Below are 22,790 nucleotides of genomic sequence, written 5' to 3'. Positions count from 1 at the left end.
TTTGATTTGGTTCTGGTTCGGCTCTTTTGATCGTCGATTTTGGTGAGATTGCTCCTTTACTGTTCTTGATCGATCTTGCATACTGCTCTTCGATTTGTGTTTACTGCTTCTTAATTGGTCTGGCTTACTGCTTCTTCATTGTTCTGGTATACTGCTTCTTTGTTGTTCATGTTCTACTTTGCTATTCTTATTTCGTTCTGGTTGAAAACTTGTGTGACTGGACTTCTGCCTGTTTCTTTTCTTTATGGCAAATACTGCTGATGACAATTCTGTTAACACTGCTTCTACTGTCTCCTCTAGATTATTTTCTACTAAGAAAATCAATGTGACCTTAGATGATCACAACTATCTATTATGGCATCAACAAGTATTTCTTACCATTATAACTCATAGGCTTCAAAAATACATAGACTCTAACATCTCGTGGCCTACACAATATGTTACTAGAGATGGTGTTGTTAGTCTAAATACTGAGTATAAAATTTATGAAGAGCAGGATGGAGCTCTTGTTTCCTGGTTACTCTCCACTGTTAGTGAGGAGGTGCTTCCTCACCTCATAGGTCTCAATACTGCTGCTGAGATATGGAACACTTTGCATAGGTTGTATAGTGGCAAAACTACCTCTAGATTGATGACTTATAGGAGAATGCTTCATTCTCAGAGGAAGGGGGACCTGAGTATGAGGGACTACTTGATGAAAATCAAGGTTGTCTGTGATAATTTAGCTAGCTGTGGTGAAATAATTTCAGAACATGAACATATTACTGCTATACTGAATGGTTTGCCACCTGAATTTGAGTCAATTGTTACCGTCATTACTGCTACCCCTACTCCTCCAGATTTAAGGTCTGTCAGCACTATTTTACTAGATGCTGACACAAGACAATCACAGTCCTTTAATCATGTCACTGTCTGTGCTCACATCACCACTCAAGCTACAGTTGATCAAGTAACCTCTAATAATGCTTCTTATTCTGACTATCAAAACAAGGGAGAGGCTGGTGATAATTCTGGTCATAACTTTAATAATAATAACAGTAGTAATAGAGGTAGAGGTCGAGGACATTTTTCGTCCTTTAGACCGTAGTGCTAGTTGTGTGGTTGAATTGGCCACCTTGTTGAAAGGTGCTATTACAGATTTGACATGAATTATAAGAATGAATCCTCTCGACCTACTCAAAACAATAATAATAAAGGCTACTCTGGTGTTCAAGCTAATGTCAGTTCATATTGTCCCAGCAATAGTAACATCAACCCCTATAATTCAGTATATTATGCTCACCCACCAACAGCTCCTCAAGCTCATCAGTTTTCTACAGCCCCTCTGGTTCACCAGTTTTCTGCTGTCCCTCAAAGTCCTCAGTTTTTTGTTTTTCAACCACAAGTTTATCCCTTTAATTATCAACATCAAGTACACTCAAACACTCACAACATGTCTTTATTTCCTTATGGAAATTTAAATCAGATCACTGCTGTTACACAACCACAGTCTACATCTCAAGCCTATATAGCCACACCTGAGACAGTGGATGAAATGCTTGGTATCCAGATTCTGGAGCAACTCACCATATAACAAAAGACTTGAATAATCTGCAGATTAAAGATACTCACCTTGGAACAGGTAATATAATTGTAGGCAATGGTAATTCACTTCCAATACAGTATACTAGTCAGTCTCATTTCTATGTTAACTCTAATAAGTTTCATTTAAACGAGCTGTTGTATGTTCCTAACATTACTAAAAATTTGCTCTCTGTTTCCAAGTTCACTCAGGACAATCAGGTTCTGCTTGAATTTTACCCTGATTTCTGTCAAGTTCGTTATCTGTAATCTCGGAAAGTGCTGTTAAAAGGAGGTCAAGATGGAGGGTTATACAAACTCAATATTGCTATGAATAATGCTTGCATGTCTGCTGGTGATGAATTGCATGTTAATAGTTCTAATAAAGAAAACATTTCTTCAATAAGCTGTCACATTGTAAATACTAGGGTGTTTGCATATGTGTGGCATAAAAGACTTGGTCACCCTTCTAAAGAGGTGTTACTTTCAGCATTAAAGCATTACAGTGTAACCCTTTCTGATATAAATAAAGAACAGATGTTATGCAAAGCATGCCAACTTGCTAAGTCACACAAGCTGCCCTTTTATGATTCACTTACTGTTTATAAACAACCGTTAGAACTTATAGTTTCAGATGTGTGGGGTCCTACTCTTATGTATTCTAATGGGCCTGTCCACTTTGAAATAGTGGACCTGTCCACTTTGAAATACATGAGAGTATTTTTTGTATTTTCTCCAGAAACTCTGTATTATTCTGATTCTTTTTGGAATAACTCTATACAATTTTCGTTCTCGTTGCACTTCTTATCTCTTTCTCTACCTGCTGTTCATAACTAGGTTCTTAGTGATTACTGTATGTTTCTCCTGTCAATGTAAACATTGTTCATGTGTGGAGGGCTTTAATCGAAGTCAGCCAGAAAATTTAATGCACCTCACTCGAGCATTGGTTATTGAAGAAATTCGCCTGAGTCTTTTAATGATGGATCGATGAAGGCTCCTGACGTTGATGGCTTCCATGCGGGCTTTTTCCAGAGGAATTGGAGTATCTTGGAGGGAAGTATTTGCCCAATTTGTGACCAATTTTTTCAGCAATGGGATCTCCCAGATTGGGCTAATAGAACGTTGTTGGTTGTTATTCCAATGGTTGAGAATCCAGAGAGCATCTCACAATTCCGACCTATTAGCCTATTGTCGGAATGGTCCTTAAGCTTTTTGGGGCTATGAAGGGGAGCGATCTAACTTAATCTTGGAAAAGGTTGAGTTTTAAAATAAATGCATAAATAAACAAATTTGGAATCACCATCGACCTTTGGTTTAGGTAGGTCAAATACCTACAAAATATCATTTAAAATAATTTTAAGAAAAATAATTTTAAAAGATAAAAAATTATATGCATTTAATCATAAATTCGTTTTTAAAAATGGTTTGGGAGTTGATTACGCGTGGGGAAGGATTAGCACCCCACAACGCCCAAAATTGATACCTAAGCAATTATACGTCATCTAAATATTGAAATTTGCAAATTCAAATATACATTTAAATTATGATCCTCTTTAGAAAAAAATATAAGGGGTATTATTTTGCATGAATAATTCTCAAAAATACATTCCTTGTTAGTTAAGAGGGCATTTCCATGGATTCTGCATACAAAATAATATTACACTAATTTTTAGATAAAATACATATATTAAATATATTTAAAATAATTCATTCAAAAATAAAAGATATTATTTTGTTCAAACAATTCTTGGAAACACACTCATTGTCAGTTAAGGTGCGTTTCTATAAATTCCTTATGCAAAAGAATATTTGAAAATATTACAACTAGCATGAAATTAACAAATATGTAAATGATGGATCAAAATAATAAAGACGGTGACTTTAAGGATTAAACTATAAAACCAACAAGAAATCAAGGCAACCATTGCAAATAATTTACAAACTAGGCACTACAATCATAAATATATTAACTTCAATCATTCAGGACCAAAATGGACATATTTAAAGTTTTGAGCTAGAAATTAAAATAAATAAAAGTCAGTAACTTAAGGTGACCAAATTGTAACACGTAAAATTATAAGGCCAAATCAGAAGCATAATAATCTCTAGTGAGGAACAAACATACAAATAAACCAAAACAAATAATATTAAGGGTAAAGTAAATAAATGGTCACTGAATTTTTCAAATGCTTGCATGTAGGCCCCCCAACTTTTAACACTTGCAATACAGTCACCAAACATTTAGTTTGTTTGCAACATGGTCCCCGACGTAACGACCGTTTCACTGCCGTTAGGGTAAATTATATAAATGGTCACTGAACTTTTCAGTCGCTTGCATTTAGGTCCACCCAACTTTTAAAACCTGCAACACAATCATTAATTATATTATAAACCCCAAAATCCAAAACATTTCAATTACATTATAAACCTCAAATTCTAAAATACTTCAATTACATGTCCAACCCCAAATTCATAATACATTCTCAAAATTTTCCATAACAAACTAAACTTAAAGCAGTAACCTTAAACCTTCAAAACATAACTATTTCAAAAAAAAAAAATTAACAAACTATAAGTGAACAATAAATGATTATGTTGGGTTTAGGGTTATGTTGGACCTAAATACTCAATTCAGTTTATTAAATAGTTGACTCAAATTATTTTCGATTTGAATTTATAAAATTTCAATCAAGTCGAATTGAATTGAATTTTCGAGTTTATGTTTAAATTTAATTATAAATATGTATCATATTATAATATTATTTGATTCTAATTCAGTTCAGTTTATAAAATAGTTTACTTGAATTTTTTTCGATTTGAGTTTATAAAATTTAAATCAAGTCGAATTGAACTGAATTTCCAAGTTTCTGATTAAATTTAATTATAAATATTTATAATACTATAATATTATTTGATTCTAATTTAAATAGTTTTTAACCATGTACAATACATATTTTTCTTCACATTTTTTTCCATATGTGATATACATATATCATACAGAGTCAAGGGACTTGACTCAAACTTAAAATTTAATCCACTAATTACTAAAATTTTTGAGATATTTGAGTTGTATTTTACAACTCAATTTTAACTTGATTTTTTTAAGTTGAGTTTATGAAATTACAACTTAAAGTCAATTTGTATCAACTTTTTTGAATCAATTCAAGTCGAAAAATATTTTTTTCGAATTGAATTGATTATTGTTCACTTATAGTTGGTTAAATCTAACTTTTAAATCCTAAACCCAACATAATCACTTATCCCAAAATGAACTAAATGTTGTTGATTATGTTGGGTTAATTGGTGGGGAAATTTAACATTTAGGGTTATGTTTTAAGGGTTTAAGGTTACTGCTTCAAGTTTAATTTGTTAAGGTAGATTTTGAGAATGAATTATGAATTTAGGGTTGGCCATGTAAATGAAGTATTTTTGGAATTTGAGGTTTAGAATGTAATTGAAGTATTTTGGATTTTGGGGTTTAGAATGTAATTGATGATTGTGTTGCAAGTTTTAAAAGTTGGGAGACCTAAATGCAAGCACCAGAAAAGTTTAGTAACCATTTATATAATTTACCTTAACGGAAGTGAAATGGTCATCATTTCGGGGAATATATTGCAAACGAACTAAATATTTGGTGATTGTATTGCAAGTTTTAAAAGTTGGCGGACCTAAATGTAACCATCTGAAAAGTTCAATGGCCATTTATCTACTTTACCCTAATATTAATTATTAAAGTGATCAAAGTATAAACCAAATAAAATTAGAAGATCAAAACATAAAATAAAAAATTTCCTACAGTAATAAGAGACAAATATTACAAAATCCTAAACCCTCCCCTCATAAATATCCCATAATATTATCATAATAAATAGTGACTAAAATATAACATGTTCAAAATAAAAAGGATCGAACACAATATTAACCCATTTTCATTTCATTACCGAAATAAAAAAATTACAAGCATGAAGGATTTAGGGTGCTATTAACCCTTAAAGATTCAGAAAACACGAGTTGCCCTAATTCAAAACGACGTAGTTTTGAAACCCCCTGATATACCACATTTTGTGTTTTGGGAAAATCTAAATCCCCATTTTCTTGTTTCAACCATTCTTCCTCTCCATCCCTTTATCTTTCATTTTTATCTTCTATCATCCTCGCCGTCGCAAGGTAAGACCAAAAGAAGTCCGACCACCACTAATCGGCACTAGAGACAAAGGTAAGGCAACGAATCAAAATCCCAACCTTTTACCACTCTTCTTTCAACCGAAAATAGCCTAGATTTTACCTATCTTCTCGCATAACCCTTTCCTCAATTTTAGACCCCACAAGGCTAACCTAGAGTTCCATGGTGCGAAGCTTTATCTTTGGCGCTTCCTCTCTTTGACGGTGGTCCTGCTTTGCAAAAGAGTGGGTCTTTTATTTTCTTATTTTGGATTTTTTCTTTTTTTTGTCTGAAAAATCTCTTTTTTCGATTTTTTTCTCTTTTTTGTTACCCAAAAAGCTTCCCCCTTTTCTTTTTGTTTCTCTTTTTTTCCTCTCGTTTTTTTTCCTCTCCTCTTCTTTTCAAAAAAATTGAATATCTACTTATATCTTTCCCTTTGCATGTTGGTTTGGTGATGGATCTGGTGAAACAGTGAGGCTACGGCCAAGGGAATGATTTCCCTAAACATGCATTCAAAGATCCAGATTTTCTGAGATTTTTGAATTTTTAAATGGGTTTTGGTCGGTATATTTTATGATTTACCTTCCTTGTCACTGTTGATGCGAGATAATGATGACGACATAGTGACGATGACAGAAAAGAGCGACCAAAACAGTGGCAGCGAAATTGATGGCGATGGACAAAGCTCTTGGCTAGCAGCGACAGTAGCTGGAACCTTAAGGTTTAGAAACCCTAAAAAATGTGGGCTAGGTTTGGGTTAAGTTTGGCCAGTTGTTGGGCTCATTATTTGGCCCGATTGACTTTGTAATTGAGCTCAATTGTGGGCTTGTTGTATTTGTTGTAATTTGGGTTTGCAATAAAAATATAAATGAAATAAAGATAAAAAACTAGAATAGAAATAAAATAGAAAAAATAAAATAGAAGCAAAAACGAGTGTCTACACCTATGTACAATGCCATATAAAATTATTACAAAAATCCTGGTAAACCGTTTGAAGCCGTTTCTTCTGAATTGGATCTCCCTAAACCAGTCTAGCTTATACAATGATGGTGGTATGTGAGGTTCTAGATTATTTTTGTGATAATTTTATACCTAATATGTTAACAAAACATGTTTTACGTTACTAGAAATGTTAACTTATACCCAATATGTTAGGTTGCAACTATTTTAAAATAAACCAAATAAAATTAGAAGATAAAAACATAAAATAAAAAATTTCCTACAGTAATAAGAGACAAATATTACAAAATCCTAAACCCTCCCCTCATAAATATCCCATAATATTATCATAATAAATAGTGACTAAAATATAACATGTTCAAAATAAAAAGGATCGAACAAAATATTAACCCATTTTCATTTCATTACCGAAATAAAAAAATTACAAGCATGAAGGACTTAGGGTGCTATTAACCCTTAAAGATTCAGAAAACACGAGTTGCCCTAATTCAAAACGACGTAGTTTTGAAACCCCCTGATATACCACATTTTGTGTTTTGGGAAAACCTAACTCCCCATTTTCTTGTTTCAACCATTCTTTCTCCCCATCCCTTTATCTTTCATTTTCATCATCTATCCTCCTCGCCGTCGCAAGGTAAGACCAAAAGAAGTCCGACCACCACTAATCGGCACTAGAGACAAAGGTAAGGCAACGAATCAAAATCCCAACCTTTTACCACTCTTCTTTCAACCGAAAATAGCCTAGATTTTACCTATCTTCTCGCATAACCCTTTCCTCAATTTTAGACCCCACAAGGCTAACCTAGAGTTCCATGGTGTGAAGCTTTACCTTTGGCTCTTCCTCTCTTTGATGGTGGTCTTGCTTTGCGAAAGAGTGGGTCTTTTATTTTCTTGTTTTGGATTTTTTCTTTTTTTTGTCTGAAAAATCTATTTTTTCGATTTTTTCTCTGTTTTGTTACCCAAAAAGCTTCCCCCTTTTCTTTTTGTTTCTCTTTTTTTCCTCTCGTTTTGTTTCTCTCCTCTTCTCTTCTTTTTCAAAAAAATTGAATATCTACTTATATCTTTCTCTTTGCATGTTGGTTTGGTGATGGATCTGGTGAAACAGTGAGGCTACGGACAAGGGAATGATTTCCCTAAACATGCATTCAAAGATCCAGATTTTTTGGGATTTTTGAATTTTTAAATGGGTTTTGGTCAGTATATTTTATGATTTACCTTCCTTGTCACTGTTGATGCGAGATAATAATGACGACATAGTGATGATGACAGAAAAGAGCGACCAAAACAGTGGCAGCAGAATCGACGGTGACAGAAAAAACTCTTGGCTAGCAGCGGCAGTAGCTGGAACCCTAGGGTTTAGAAACTCTAAAAAATATGGGATAAGTTTGGGTTAAGTTTGGCCAGTTGTTGGGGTCACTATTTGGCCCGATTGACTTTGTAATTGAGCTCAATTGTGGGCTTGTTGTATTTTTTGTAATTTGGGTTTGCAATAAAAATATAAATGAAATAAAGATAAAAAACTAGAATAGAAATAAAATAGAAAAAATAAAATAGAAGTAAAAATGAGTGTCTACACCTATGTACAATGCCATATAAAATTATTACAAAAATCCTGGTAAACCGTTTGAAGCCGTTTCTTCTGGATTGGATACAATGATGGTGGTATGTGAGGTTCTAGATTATTTTTGTGATAATTTTATACCTAATATGTTAACAAAACATGTTTTACGTTACTGGAAATGTTAACTTATACCCAATATGTTAGGTTGCAACTATTTTAAAATAACTTAAACTGGTGTAACCAGTTAAAAGCGAAACACAAAATGTTATAAATCGGAATCTGAAAAGTTATCAATCGTTGTAACATAATATGTTTCACCTAAAATGTTATAAACAATAAGGAAATCAGTTATAAACGGTAAATGTTATGATATTATTTACATTTTAGGCATAACTAAAATGTTACCAAAGTTTAAGTTGATGTAACCTTAGATTTTCTCACGATAATAAATTAAGTTAAAAGCATGTTATGAATATTTATAAGAAATATTGTTTCCCCCGAGAATGTCATGTTCACTAAGAAATATATTGCGATATGCAATGTTAATATTTTTAGTAAAAAAATGGGTTGCGCAAAAAAATGTTATGGTTCGCTAAGAAATAGGTTGTGATCTGAATGCTAATATTTTTATTAATAAAATGGGTTGCACCCAAGAATGTCATGGTTCACTAAGAAATAAGATACGATCTGGAATGTTAATATTTTTATTAATTAAAAAAAGGAAAAAATGATATTTTAACTTTCAAATTTAAAAGTATGGATACTTTCAAAAAAATATCAATACTTTACAACATTTTTTTCTTTTTTTAATTCGAAAGTATGTATATGTTTGGAAAAGTATCCATACTTTTTAAAATTGTCATCCGTTTACATTATATGTTTGAAACCGTTTATATTATGAAAAAAGTAAGACAAAACAAGTTTATAAGTTTAACATTCTAGGTTGCGCCTTTTTTAAATTGTCAATCGTTTACATTATATGTTTAAAACCATTTTTATTATGAAAAAGAAAGACAAAACAAATTTATAAGTTTAACATTATAATTGCGCCTATTTTTAATTATCAACCATTTAGGTTATATCTTTGAAATTGTTTTTATTATGCAAAAGTAAGACAAAACAGATTTAAAAGTATAGCATTATATATAGCGCCTTTTTTAATTGTCAATTGTTTACATTATATGTTTGAAACCTTTTATATTATGCAAAAATAAGACAAAACAAGTTTATAACATTGTAGGTAACAACTTTCTTAATTGTTAATCTTTTAGGTTATAGGTATTAAACCGTTTATATTATTGAAAATAATACAAAAAAATCCTATTTTTACTATAACATATTAAGTCTCTTAATATTGATATTAAATCGTTGAATATCGATACTTTTGAAATGATTTAAATATTTTGTTTTTAATTTTTTTGTTGGTCGCAACCGTATTTCTTATATATGAATAATATTTTTAGTTTTTATCTTATTTTCTTTCTATTTTTAAAAGTATCGATCATTATCGAATAAGTATTGATATTTTAACTTTCGATCTTATCTTTAACTTTTTCGATATTTAAAAGTATCGATGATGAGTGAAGTCCGATAGTAACTATCATCATTATCGACACAAACGGAAGAGAGATACCTCTTTAGACACTGAACACCGTAGGCCAGGATGTGGAAATAGGTATAGTGATTCGTTTGAGGGTGAGAACTGGCACAAGCATGATAACTCCTCTGGGGATGAGTATCGACGCTCTAGACATCGACATAAGCACCATAGGTCCTCCGATGATGAGTACCATCATCAAAATATGAGATTAGGAAGAGGAGCAGAATTGGAGGAAGGGGAGACTTATGCAAAATCAGATCAATCTAAATTGAGTGAGGGCAATGTTATGCTGTCAGACAAAGAAAATTAACATTTTAGATCGCAACCTACTTCTTTGCGAACCATAATATGTTTAGGATCAACCTAAAATGTTAATAATATTAATGACATTTACCGTTTATAACTTATTTTGTTATGTGAGAATGTCTAAAGTTTCATAAGCTTATGCTCTTGTAACATTTCAGGCGTAACCTAAAATGTTAATAATATTTATAACATTTACCGTTTATAACTTATTTTATTACTGTTTATAACATTTAGGTGCAACCTGTTATGTTAATACGATTGATAACATTTTAGGTTTCAAATTATAATATTGTCTTTCGCTTTTAACATGTTACCTTTTTAAATCGATCACGCCATTTATTAGCCTTATTTTAGGTGTCTGACAACAGAACTCCCTCTTTTCTTCTCTCCAACTTCCAAATTCAAAACTATGAATTTCAAATTCGGAACCGCCTTACATAAAAAATTTGGATAAACTAGTTATTCTGTCATCCAATTAAAATTATATTTTTATTTTAGTCAATTTAATTATTTTGTTGTTATGTTTTAATTATGTTTTAATTAGAATTTCATGAAGGTGATGGTGTGACTTGCTATAATAACGGTTTTAGCATTTAAAATTTATATATTTCAATTCAATCTTAATGAAAGTAATTTAACATTCAATATTGAAAAATCCTTTTAATTTGATTATTCTCTAACACAAACTCTAATCTTCTTGTTGTTTCTACTTTCAATCATCGTCTAATGTTATCTTTGACACCTTTTTTAATCAATAAAACTGTTTAAAACTCGTCCCTTTTCTCTCTTTTCACCTTTCGGTTTAGATTCTCAAAAAAAAAAAAAAATAATAGTTCGTTTTGTTTCCCAAGTTTTTGGCAAAAAATAAACTCTCACAATCTCTTTATTAGGATAAGAATGTTCAAAATTTTCGAGTCCGTTAGTGAGGATGATGAATATCGTATATCGCATTTATGTTTTCATTGGCTATATTTTGAAATATCAATATTAGATTTCTTAACTCCACTTATACACTCTTGAGTGACCTCCAATTTATTCCAAATCTCATTGGCATTAAGTTGAACAAGTTTTCTATCTTTATCGGTTATGTCGTAATCAATTTTCGCCCGACTCGACGTTTCTTAGCGAAAGCAAGTGAATAAATGGTTTTTAATGAAATGTTTAGGAGTCGTCATCGACCTTTTGGATTAAGTAGGTCGAATACCTAAAAATCACCTTTTAAAAGAGTTTTTAAGAAAACATCATTTAAAAGATAAATCAGTCTACATATAACCAGAAATTCATTCTTTTTATAAAAAGAGATTCGGGGTCGATTACGAGTGGGGAATGATTAGCACCCCACAATGCCCAAAATTGGTACCCGTTGATTATAAATTGTCTCTATTAATGGAAATCTTAAGAATTCAAATATAAATTTAATTTATGATCCTATTATTTCAGATTTAATCGCATAATTCTAAGGAAAATATAAAATATTCCAATATTTGCAATTGAAGAGAAACTAATCCCTAAATTATTTTAGGATGAATATTTCTTTTTCCAACTGAAATAATAAGAATGTGATAATTCTTCCCAAGAAATTATATTAAAATAATTTGATATAACCAAAACTAAAGTAAGTATATTTTTTAGGTTTTTATAAGCAGGGTATTTATTTATTTTAAAATATCAGAATAGTACATCTAGTTACTTTAAGACATTCGTTTCTTTAATATTAAAAATAAATAAATATTATTATTTAATCAAATTATGAAATCAATCAAATTATGCTTATGAGTTCATAAATATTCATGTGACTAAAATGAAATGAACTAAAATAAAGTACAATAGTTAAAAGACTAAAATTAAAGTATGAAAAATGTAAAGCAAATATAGAAAATTAAAGTAATGAAAATAAATAAATAAAAAGTAAATCACATAAATTAAAATATAAAGTAAAGAACTAAAATAAAAGATATCAGAATATAAGGCCCAAAATAAAATAGTTAAGAGGATTAAAATATTAAAATGACTAAAATATAATAAAGTAAAGCATAAAGATCAAAATAAAAAAAATAAAAAAATAAAAAAAAATAAAAATATAACAGATAATTTTTAAATAATAAAAATAGAGAAATCAGGGACATGACACGTGATTTTCCCAAAAAAATAAAAATAAAAATGAAAACAAAATAAACAAACCCCTCTTTTTTCATCTCTCTGAACTCTCTCCATCCTCTCTACACCCAACGTGTGCTCGAGAGCTTCAAAGCTCCTCACCAACGCCGTTGGCCACGATGCCGATCATGGCAAAGATGGCCGAATAGGCCATTAAACCGAGACCAAACAGCCCCCTAAGAGGCTTTCTTCCTCCTCTCTCTTTTGCTCGACCGAGAGCTGCTTACAAAACCAAGGACCACGCCGGCTCGAGATTCTGACGAGGAGCTCGAGGAAAGGTAAACTCACTCCTCTCTCCCTATATTTCTACTCTGGATAAAAAAGAAAATAAAAAGGAAAATGGGTACTGAGAAAAATGAACCTTTGGAAATGTTTCTTGTTTTTGCTGTTGTATTTCGAATAATGGGGAAAAGTTACAATTTTTTCTTAAAAGAACCTCCACCGGGCTCCTTTTACAATCTTTCTTTGGGTTTTTAGAACCCAAAATGTTACAAGATTTTTCCAATGTAAAATATCATTTTTGATTTGTTGTTTGTATGTGATTTGTTGATGAAGATAGTGGGACGTGGAGCAGGGGAGACTGTGGAAGTTACCAGCGACGTGGAAGCTGCTGAAATGTGGATGGACAGTTGGTGAGGTGTTGGAAGCTACTGGAATACTGCTATGGTGGAGCTGCCGACGTGGAGGGACTGCTGGTGTTCCTCTGGAAGCTACTAGAACCGTTGAGTGGAGCTGCAATGTGGAGGGACAGCTGTTCCGAGCTTGCTGTTATAGAGGTAAAAATGGTGATTACAACTGCCCCTCTTTGCTAGTTGCTGTGGAACAGGAATGGAGAAAAGACATAAAACACCATTTTTAGCTTAAATTGTTCAAAATTCTGAGCTAAAAGTTCTTCTCATTATGAACTTTATACTCACTTCGGATGAGTTCTTCTCATTATGAACTTTTCCATTGGAAATGTTGATCCATCTCCTTCTATGATGGAATCGAACTAAGGTTGAACAAGTTTTTCTCATTATGAACTTCTTCTTCCTCTTCGGACGAGTTCTTCTCATTACAAACTCTTTCACTGGAAATGGTGATCCATCTCCTTCTGTGATGAAATCTAGCAAAAGGTTGAACAAGTTCTTCTAATTATGAACTTCTTATTCCTTTATTGAGTTCTTCTCATTATGAACTCTTCCGTTGAAAATGTTAATGCCTCAAGTGAGGTGTTGTTAATTCAATTCCATATATGATGAATCAATCTAACGTTGAAAAAGTTATTCTCATTATGAACTTCTTCTTCATCTTTAGATGAGTTCTTCTCATTATGAACTCCTTCCGGAAATGTTAATGTTGATCTATCTCCATATGCGATGAATCAACTAAAAGGTTGAACAAGTTCTTCTCATTATGAACTTCTTATTCCTCTTCAGACGAGTTCTTCTCATTATGAACTCCTTTTAGAAATGTTGATGCTGATATATCTCCTTCTGGAATAGAGTCGAACAAAAGGTTGAACAAGTTCTTCTCATTATGAACTTCTTTTTCCTCTTCAGACGAGTTCTTTTCATTATGAACTCCTTCTGGAAATGTTGATCCTGATCTATGTCCTTCTGCGATAGATTTGAGCAAAATGTTGAACAAGTTCTTCTCATTATGAACTTCTTCTTCCTCTTTAGATGAATTCTTCTCATTATGAACTCCTTCTGGAAATGTTGATACTGATCTATCTCGTTCTGCGATAGATTCAAGCAAAAGGTTGAACAATTTCTTCTCATTATGAACTTCTTCTTCCTCCTCAGTCGAGTTCTTCTCATTATGAACTCCTTCTGGAAATGTTGATGTTGCTAGTGAAATTGTATCAAGCGAGACAAATCTTGTTTTAAGAAAAACTATCTCGAGTGAGATAAAATTTCTTGTTTCAAGTGAAATAATTGTATCAAGAGAGAAAAATATTGTTTTAAGAAAAATAATCTCAAGTGAGATAAATTGTTGTTTCGAGTGAAACTATCTCAAGTGAGACAAAGTTTGTTTTAAGAAAAAAAATCTCAAGTGAAATAAATTGTTGTTTCGAGTGAAATTGTCTCAAGCGAGACAAAATTTGTTTTAAGAAAAACAATCTCAAGTTAGATAAATTGATGTTTCTAGTGAAACTGTCTCAAGCGAGACAAAGTTTGTTTTAAGAAAAACAATCTCAAGTGAGATAAAATTTCTGTTTCGAGTGAAATGCTCTCAAGCGAGATGTTGCTGATTCGAAATGTCATGAATCAAGCAACGGAAATGTTGAAAACATTCTGCCCGAAGGTCTTATGAATGGCCCGAAGGACTTATCATCTTACTCGAAAGGCTTACAGATAACTAGAAGGATTTAAACATTATGCTCGAAAGACTTACTGATGACCTGAAGGATTTACTCATCAAGAAACCCTTGAAAATCAAGCTTAGTTTCTTACTTGTCAATGAACCCCTGAAAACCAGACTTAGTTTCTAAATTCTCATTTGAAAACATCCTGCCCAAAAGTCTTATGGATAGCCCGAATGACTTATTATCTGGCTCGAAAGGCTTACAGATGACCTGAAGGATTTAAACATCATGCTCAAAAGACTTACTGATGGCCCGAAGGACTTACAAATTTGGGAAATAGTTTACTAAGTAAGAAACTTTGGAAATCTCTTTCTTACTATTCAACAATTTCATTTTCAGAAAAGATTAAATGAGAAACTTTGGAAATCATTTTCTCATTTTTTTCGAAACAATTTATTAGTTGGGTAACCTGCTCCCACTTCAAAATAATGCTTTTTATGTGGATTGCGACCATCTATTATTCAGATGTTTGACTCTCTTAACGTGATTCTTACATTTGAGGTTTGAATTCTACCTTCTACTTGTAAGATATTTTGTCATCATGAATCTTATTTTTTCATACGAACATCTGTAAAAACCTCATGTTTGAATGCAATCAAATGAATCAATGTAATGCATTTTCTATTATGCAAATGATGTTCTTATGAATGCATGAATGTTGAGTCCATTTTCATTTGACTTCAAAGTGGCAAATTTGATCATCTTCCACTTGATCATTCATTTTCAGGGTTTACTTCAAATATCAGTGTATCAACTTATGCTATCAAGCTTGCATTTCTGAATAACCATCTGATCAACTTGTAACTTTGTGTCTTCTTCATATGCATTAAAGTATTAAAAGATATGTTTCATTTATGGAACTATTGCTGCAGTCACAATTATGACCTTGATGCTCCCATTTTATCTTTGATAAAACCGGCTTTCTTTTCTTGAACTTATATGAAAATCCAATAAAGCTTTTATCTTTGAAAATAGAATCTATCATCTATGAAGAATGTAAATGTAGATATTCCAAACTCAGCAGAGATTAATTAGGAGAGCAACATCTATTCTAATTTGACTCTTGAAACACATCACAAGGAGGATTTATTCTAATTCCTCTAATGTCTCCACATCTAATTGGATCTCGAAAAAAGTCATTTAGACTATATCATGTCGAGATGCTTAACAGCAACCTATCGTTTAACCTTAGTTGGCTCCACTAGTTTTTTGTTGTTAAAATTTCTTCACAATTTCTCATTTTGAAACTTGGGGTTGAAGAAGACAAACTTTATCTTGGATTAACAAATGGAAACACCATATGATCACAACATTGGTTCAGCACTATAATCACTGGTTCGTAAAACATTTGACAACACATTCATCATTTCCAGTGGTTTCTACCTAGATTTTTCAACCAGAGAAACTCTTTGCATGATTTTGAGAGCTATTGTATGACATTACAAGAACACTTAAGAAAAAATCTCATTGGGAATACAAGTGAGATGCTTTGGATTTCCAGCACCAATGTAGGTGACATTACCAGAATAATGCAACTGTATGATGAACAAAACAATTATGTATAGTCATATCGACTATCACCATTTCACCATTTTCATTCTTCTTATCTTTCTATCTCATTGGAAATATTTGCTCAATTCAATGATCTTGACACATGATGATATGGGCCTTCAGCATGCCCCAATATTTGCTGATATGAACGTTCAAAATGCGTTCAACATTATTTCTTACTGATGTGAGCCTTCAGAATGTCTCACATAGATCATTTTTATATGAAATGGGCCTTCGAAATGTCCCAAATTTTCATACTAAAAATGGGCCTTCAAAATGTCCCAAAATTCCAAGTCGTAAAATTCATCCTTAATGTCCATTGGATTTGAATATCATGATACCCACGAGGTCCAATATTTACAATGCCCCATTGTGGGTACCCGTGGATTTCTTGGTGCTGAATCTGTTTATCTTGAATGCTCTCATTTGGGTGTTACTAAACAGCAGTGTTACCAAGTAACTTGAGGGATTCTCTTCATGTTGTCACAAACTTAAGAAGTGATCAATCATTTTAACAGAAATCACAAAGATATGTGCCTCTTCTGAATGAGGTGGTCATCTCATTCTTAACTGGTTGTATTCTTTTCTTTTTGCTATGCTCTAAGATATGTGCCCCTTTTAAATAGGGTAATCATCTTCTTGATGAGTTGCTAATAGCGTCACAAGACAATATTACAAGTTCAATTCTCCAGACTTTCTAGTCTGTCGGACCACTTACTTTCAAAAATATGAAATGCTTCATCATTTTGGCCTCGCTTTATTCTTTTTTCCAATAGGGGTAGAATAAGCGTCAACTTGCTTCAATGACCTTTCTCATTTGAGTCTGTCCTGTTTGAAAATATTTTTTCTCCTTTTTTTATCAAAAAATGAAAGAATTTTGTAAAGTATTGCCCCTTACAGGTTCACAATTAAATCAAATCATAAAACATGAGTTTAATGAATATCAAATAAATCAACTACACTTTTAAATAAAAAAAATCATAGTCCTATGGAAAGTGTCAAAATTATTGACTGATTTAAGGTGTAGGTTGATTCTTGTAAGGTAAGGTCTCTCAGGTTGGTCCATCATATATGTCCCTTTGAGTGTCCACTAATCTTGAAGAAATGGTTGTTATGCTCATCTCATAGAGTTACTTCTTGATTCTAGAATCTCATAGACATCTTTGGGATGTGTGGTGCTTCATCAAGAGCTTAAGATCGTTTCTTATATCGTTGTTGCACCATTCAATATTCGAGCCACCTTTTCAGGTTTTCAACTCGAATCCTCCTTTGGCTTTAAGATGTTATTCAAAATTTACATCTTAAACCCCCTTTTATCATTTTTCATATCATACATTAAATATTTTTTTTAAAAACCAATTTTTGCAAATAAAAATCAATCCTGAGAAGCGGAATAAAATATGAAGATGGTCTCTTTCACTTAGAAATCCATGTATAATTAGAATGGACTTTTCAGGTATGTAACGTAGGTCAGGGCTCATGATTATGAAAGAAATGGATAAAAAGGCCCAAACAAGTGTTTAAGGATAATTGAACCAAGGATCAATTCATTCTGATGCCTTCAATCTTGCCTTGCTTGACTTGGATCTTCTTTGTTACTTGTATTTCATCATTTTTTTATGGATTCCTCTAGATTGCCAATTTTTGGGTTCATTTCCATTTTCTTATATCTCCAGCATTTCTTGCGTTTCTTATTGAATATGAATCTTTGAACTAATTGCACTTGATCAACCTTATAACTTGAGGTTCAATGAGTTACCAATCTTGATTCAATTTCTTTTTTTCTTTTTCTTTTTTTTCCTTTTCCTTTTCTTTTTCATATTTTATCTTTCATCTTTCATCTTTTCTTTTCTTTTCTTTTCTTTTTCTTTTATTTTTTCTGATGAATGAGTATAGGACTTCAATTGCTTTGAGAACCTCTTTTTTCTCTTGCATTTTGAAAATTCTTTCATTATTCTTGACTGGATTTGATCTTTAAGCACTTTGTATTTGATCTATCTTGTAGTTCAAAAACTCTCTTTATTTCATGGAGATTTGCCTTTCGTAATAAAACTGGATTGACAATCTTTATTCCTCTGAGTAGATATCCTTCACCTTGCCCCCCAATGTGGAGGGTGATCCTTGATTAAGGTTGAATTAGAAGAAAAATAATTCAGGCTCAAATGGGGACAATAAAAGATATATTTTTCTCCTTTTGTGAAGAGATAAATGAAAGAAGGCCGTTCATCATTTCATACTCAGAAGTCTTTGTAAAAAGTGGTATCCCCTGGGGGATGAATATTCAGGATTAACTTTTATTTTCATGAAAACAATGTAATTAATGCATGATATAATTATTTAAATCAATTTTTTCTTTTTTTCTTCCTTTTCTTTTTTCTTCTTATTTCGAGCATTCCCCAATTACTCAAAATTCTCTTCGATAAGTTAGTCCATGATGCCCCATCTCATCTTTTCTTGCAGGATAATTGAAAGTTTGGTACTTTTGAGGTCTTTTGATTTCACTTGTACAAAAATGATGGTTTTGTATCTGCAATGACAAATGTGTCACTTTTGAAGTCATGTATATGGTGGAAGGTAGTGTTATAAACAAATCGAGAAGGTAAATATATGGATTTGGTGTCTCAAAAATAGGTAGAGAAATTATTTCAGAGTCTTAGATAGTGTCAAGATTTGGTTTTGGTAAGGACCAAGAATAGATCATGTAATTGTATTTCTAGCATTGTATGAGGTATGAAAAGTCTAATTTTATCACTTGCCAAAGATCTATAACTCTTGAAAAATTTAAAAAATATTTAATTTACTTGATACTAAAAAATTTCAAGATTAAAATTTGATTATTTGGTCTTAACCATAAAAGCAACACAAATTTATTTAAATAACCTTACAAAAAGGCTGAGGAAGTAAAAAAAAAAGTTCAAACAAGATGCTGCAAAATGAAATGTACTATAGTGGTAGATAATAACTTCCACTTGTTTATCTAGAATGCCCTATTACTCATAGAATGTTGGGTTTATAATTGGACCAGAGTCTTTGTCCTCATTTGCTCCCATCTTTTGATCATTTCTCTTATCCGGGCTTGTTTGGATGATTCCTCAGATGCATCCATCTCTACTACTTTCTTAGCAGCTTTTTAGTTAGATATCATCTCCTCGTTTATCAGTTGGAAGATGGGCTTAAATAAATTCTCATTGGTGACAATAGCTTTGTCCTGGTTCTGAACACATATTGTAGCTGTGATTGGCGTAGTATTCGTTAGAGGTGGGTATATGGGCTAAGGACCGCGGGCAACCCGTTTAATCCGCGACCGGTGCGGGTTTTGGACATCAAAAACTAAAACTCATTTAAATTGTGGGCTTTTTAGCCCGGACCGTTAAACCCGCGGGTTTAATGGGTATAACCGCGGGTAGCCCATGAAGCCCGCACCTGCTTAATTTAAAATTTATAAAATTTTAGAGAAAATAAACTTAAAGAATTTTATAGAAAAAGAAAATAAATTACCTATAAATATGATGTTACTTATAACCATTGTAGTTCTTAAATTTATTAGAGTGTTTGTCATAATTCTAACGCTGCTTGATATTTTTTTCATTTACAATGTATCAAATTATTCTTCATTTTAAAAATTAAAAATTAAAAGATTTATATAGTATTTTAGTCTTATAAAATTTACATCATTATCACTTTGGTATTTAAAGATTTTTTTATTTAATTTTGACCTTTATTTTTTTCCATAAAGTATGTTATCAATTTCGTTCTTTAATTATAAAAAGTCACGTGATATTCTAATAATATATCACATGACACGTAATATTTGGATTAAAAATAAGAAAGAAAAGTAAAATAAAAAATTGAAAACATATTTTTCAACTTTTAAAGACTTTTAAAGGCTTTTACAAAATAAATATATTTTAACAAATTAATGACTTATATTTTATCAATTTTAATATAACCGTATATTTCAAATTTACTCTTATACTGTAAGTATTTTATTTTATATTTTCATATTATGTTTTAGTCTTTCTCTAAAGTATCCATAAAATACAATTATTAGGACCACTTGACAACTTTCTTGTTAGATTTGTATAATGTTTGACTTTGTTGAATTTTTATATTTGAATTTATGCTTGCAGGCACTTCTGTGTCTTCATATTATAGCTTTGAATAATCATGTTTTATAAAAGTATAATGTGGTTATTGTTTTATTTGTTTTTCAATTTGGTGATATTAGTGAATATTGTTTTTTTTAATTTGAGTTTAAGTAATTATATCATTGTATATATATATATATATATATATATATATATATATATTAATGATTTAAAAATTAAAAAAATATTATTTTATAATCATTTTCGGCTATTTAAAATAAAATTTAAATATTATTTATTATTTTTGACGGTGCTACCTTCCTTTTCAAGTTGCTGGATCATTTTTTAAAGGTGTAGAAAGTTAGAACATTATTTTTTATTGCATTTAAAACATTTAAAATTGTTGTTATTTAACGGGCCGCGGGTAAGCCCGTTTAGCCTGAGGGTTAAATAGATGGGCCGTGGACCTTAAAATTCAAAATCGTTTATGAATGTGGGTTTTTTAAACTGCTCCGTTTAAGCCCGCACCGTCAAAACCCATGGGCTAAACGGGCGGGTAGCCCGTATACCCACCTCTAGTATTCATCAAGTTCTCTAAACTGCCCGAAGTCCCACTTGTCCTCAAGAAGTCTGATATGAGTGTTTGAGATGTTTTTGTGTTGGCATCTTCCCTGTTTATTTTTAAACCTATGGGCCAATCTCGGATTACATCCATAGGAGCCTTTTTTCTTCGATTTCTTTTCCCATTTTCTTGCTCCCGATATTTTTCGCAGGATTTGATCACATTAGTCTCTGTTGAGGAACGATTTCGTAGCATTGAACCTTAACTCCTTCTTCTACCTTGCACTTTTGAATTGGTTGCTCTAAACGATCTTGGAACTTTACCTCAAGGTTACTAGGAACCTTGGCTGAACAATCTGGAGTTCCAATATGGTTTGTCCAAGGAACCTCCTTATAGGCCCACTTCTCATTCGGAGGCCACTGTGGCTGGACATATCGTGGAGTAGTGAATCTGGATGAGAGCATTTTTGAATGCAATTTTCACACGAAAAATGAAAGGGAGGAAATTGAAAACACTGCACATTCTTTTTCTTCTTGTTCATCTTTCGACCCTTTTCTATGCCCCTCTTCTTTGAGTAATGCTTATCTCTCACAAGGGTACCTTTATCTCTCATCACTTCTTCATTCATTATTGATCCTATGGGACCCTTTACGACCATATCTGATTTTTAGAAATGGCTTGAGCTATTCTCCTTCTTAATAAGTCGTTGATCATCTATCACTGTTATTTTGACTTCACCATTGACATTCATAATCCCATTTAAATCCTTTACAACAGGATCTTCTAAGGGTTTCTGTCCATGGATCACAACATTCACCAGGTCCATTAATTTGGTTATTTGTTCTTTTGAATCATCCTGGAACTTTTTTTCTTGATCGATCATCTCTTGTTGAGTCTTTATGAGTTGCTCTTGGAGTTTCTCGATTCTACCAACCCTTGCTAAAGTCCCATTCATGGCTCTTATCATTCTCTAGGAAGACCCATTTAGCTCCAATTTGATTTCAAAAATTCTGTCATGGAATCCTCCATAAATTATTCCCATATTTTTGTGATTTAATGCATGTAAAATAGTTTGAAAATAACAAAATGCAGATGCATGATGTAAGAGTGAAACTATAAATGTAACTATGCAAAGATGTAAATACAAATGCAAATGCAAATATGTAAATGTAAAATTAAAATGTAAATGCAATAAAGGCATTGATTCTAAATTAATTGTCATAAAACAACTTCTGAAAAATACACAATGCCCCAATATACTGAGGCAAATGGAAACTATATGTCATACTGCTCGACTTCTTCAATTTTGATCGACTATGCAAGGAAACAATCTTCTTTTATTCTTGGGTTGATGGAAAATCTAACGCTTCGACTTCTTTTCCAAAAACACATTTGTTGAGCAATCATATGCGACTGACATCATCCATTGTCTCGTGTTGGTTATTGTTGTTTCTTGATGGCCCCAAACATATTATTTATTTTCGGCTAGTTGTATCAACGACGTCGTAGCACCATTTAAAAGCTCGTTTTATTGCATCATTTGAGCTTCATGTACCTCTTCAGCTGCTTCTTGGAGCACCCTTCTAGACCAATGATGCATTTATGTAGTTCTATTCTACCTCTTTGAGTGACATTTGTCGTATTGAAAGCCTTCCAATGAGACTATTAACTCGGAAATCAATAAGTTTTATGACATGACATGTATGAAACATGTGTTAATTCCAAGGTAATTATCCTAGAAAAACTTTCAAAGAACTCACAACGTCATAATGTGTCAAAACGAATAAAAATATCTACCCCTTCATGTGGCGTTGTCGTTTTAAAAGCTTTTTAAATTGGAAAAATAACTCGGGTATTAACAACATGTTTATGCACAAAATAAAGTAACAGAACAAGGAAAATATGTTAAAAATAATAATTAAAGAGAGAAAAT

This window comes from Hibiscus syriacus, unplaced genomic scaffold, assembly GCF_006381635.1.
Source record: "Hibiscus syriacus cultivar Baekdansim isolate YM2019G1 unplaced genomic scaffold, ASM638163v2 tig00110450_pilon, whole genome shotgun sequence".
Lineage (NCBI taxonomy): Eukaryota > Viridiplantae > Streptophyta > Magnoliopsida > Malvales > Malvaceae > Hibiscus > Hibiscus syriacus.
This window is presented reverse-complemented; position numbering follows the sequence as displayed.